This window comes from Haliaeetus leucocephalus, unplaced genomic scaffold (genome assembly GCF_000737465.1).
Source record: "Haliaeetus leucocephalus isolate CR32 unplaced genomic scaffold, Haliaeetus_leucocephalus-4.0 Scaffold164, whole genome shotgun sequence".
Classification (NCBI taxonomy): domain Eukaryota; kingdom Metazoa; phylum Chordata; class Aves; order Accipitriformes; family Accipitridae; genus Haliaeetus; species Haliaeetus leucocephalus.
In genome coordinates this window covers 858298-860259 of record NW_010972600.1, presented here as the reverse complement: position 1 = coordinate 860259, position 1962 = coordinate 858298, and the positions used below count along the sequence as shown (strand labels likewise).

The 1962-nt window shown below is 70.3% G+C and overlaps 1 protein-coding gene across 1 annotated transcript in view; it reads right to left on the bottom strand.

Moving 5' to 3' along the window:
* The window catches only part of MIDN (midnolin), a 22739-nt gene that overhangs the window by 5368 nt on the left and 15409 nt on the right, over window positions 1-1962 (bottom strand). The gene's annotated exons all lie outside the window — the stretch shown is intronic.

Sequence of the window (1962 nt, the reverse complement as noted above, 5' to 3'; positions counted from 1 at the left end):
TGCCACCACCGCCCCCCCCAGCCGAGCTATTCTAGGGCACAGCAAGGACTGGCTTTCCCAGCCCGTCACGTGCAGCACCGTGCACGGCTCCCGGCAGACGTCACCCACCCACACCCCCACTGGCACCTTCGGGGCGCAGCCGTCGCCCGCGGCAGGACGAGGCGAGGGGTCCCGAGCGGACCCGCAGAGCCGCGTTCCCCCATCACCCCCCTTGCGCCCACCCCCTTCCCAGCCAAGGGCCAGCACCTCTGCAGAGCATGGCCCCCCCACACAGCCCCATCCCGGCTCCCCCGCGCCCCGTTCCAGCGGAGGCCGGTTCTGAGAAGCCGTGGGAAAAGCAGCTTTAAAAATACCAGCAGCAAAGCCCCGAGCATGTCAGGCGGAGGCTGCAGAGGAAGAGGTGGGCGTGAAGGAGACACTGCAGCTCTGGACACGGAGGTTACGGGGCGAGGGGGCGGGAGAGGACGGCGGGCGTGCGCACGGGCATGTATGCGCACACGCGTGTGCATGCACATAGCACCTGGCCACAGAAAAGCCTCACCCCAGCCCCCGTCCTGCCCCACGGCTCAGACTCTGCCTCGGTTCCCCTGCCCGCAGCAGCTGGGGATGGACACGTCCCCAGCCGGCAGCTCCGTCCCCCCGTGAACGCGGCGCCTCTTCCCAACCGCTCGGTCACGACCACCCCAGCTCCAGCCACAACAGCCTCTCCGGCATCACCGGTGCAGCCGTCACGACTCCTGCGCAGATCCCCGCTGCGGGCAGCAGTGCCAGGGCAGGCAGCAGCAGGCAGCGGCTGCCCACAGCCCCACACGGCTGCTGGACCACCCCAGCCCTGCCGCTGCTCTCGGAGCCAGCATAGGTGGGACGTTTCCCACGGGGCAAACACAGGGACCCCATTGACCCCTCAAACCAGGTTGGCACGCCGCTCTCCCAGCTGGGGTGCAAAGACCATGCTTGGGGAAGGGGACCGGCCCGCTCCTGTCACCCAGTGGAGCCCAGCCCCATGCCCAGGGTGGGCAGGGCAGTTCCCATTCTTCCCCCCACTGAGATCCTGAGTGGGGAGCGGGATCTTTTCACAGCCTTCCCGGCCCCATCCCACATGGCGGGGGGAAGCGGCCGGGGCAGGAGCACCCACCCCAGCCCCTGCCACCATCCTCCTCCAAGGCTGGCATCTCGGCTGCCCTCGCTCTGTACCCAGGTCTGCCCGGGGGAGCCCCACACACCTCCCCAGGGCCCCCTGACGTCAGCAGGCACCCGAGACCGCCTCCCCACTCCATCTGACTCACACCTGCCTGCGCCCTGCCTGCGTCCTGCCTGACCCCTCGCCAGCGTTGGGAGAAACCAGAGCACCCCAAACCCACGCCAAGCCCATGGTGCTGGGCGCTTCCCAGCAGCGCTAAAAAAAAAAAAAACAACCATAACTCCTTCCTCCCCAGGCATGGGGGTCCCACGGCCTCCCCCCCTCCCCAGGCAGCCGGGGGCTCAGCCGTGGTGCTGAGCCGGCTCGGTCCCTGCGGTGCCCCAGGCAGGGGGGCCGGCCCGGCGGGAGCGCAGCTCCGGGGCTCCCAGCACCCGCCCCCACGCCGCTGCCAACCCCCCCGGCGAAACCAGGCCGCTCCAATGCAAACACGTCCCACCCAGCCGCCTGCTCGGCCGCCCACGGCCGGCCAGGGAGGACCCCGTCCCTCCCAGCCAGCTCTGCCGCAGGGGCCGGGACAGCCCCGCTGAGGGGTCTGGGGCCACCGGGACCCCCCAAATCTCCCGTGCCCAGGGGTCCCCCGGGACCCTGCCAAGCCCTGGGAGGGGATCTAGCTGCACCGTGCCGGGCTCGGGGCCCACAGGGATGGGGCAAGTGTCTCCCGACACTTCTCAGAAACGCCGATGACTCAGAGAACGCCGCATTCCCGCCTCGCTCCAACGCCTGGCCCCGCGTCACCCCGGCCCCCAGCCCCAGACACCCCC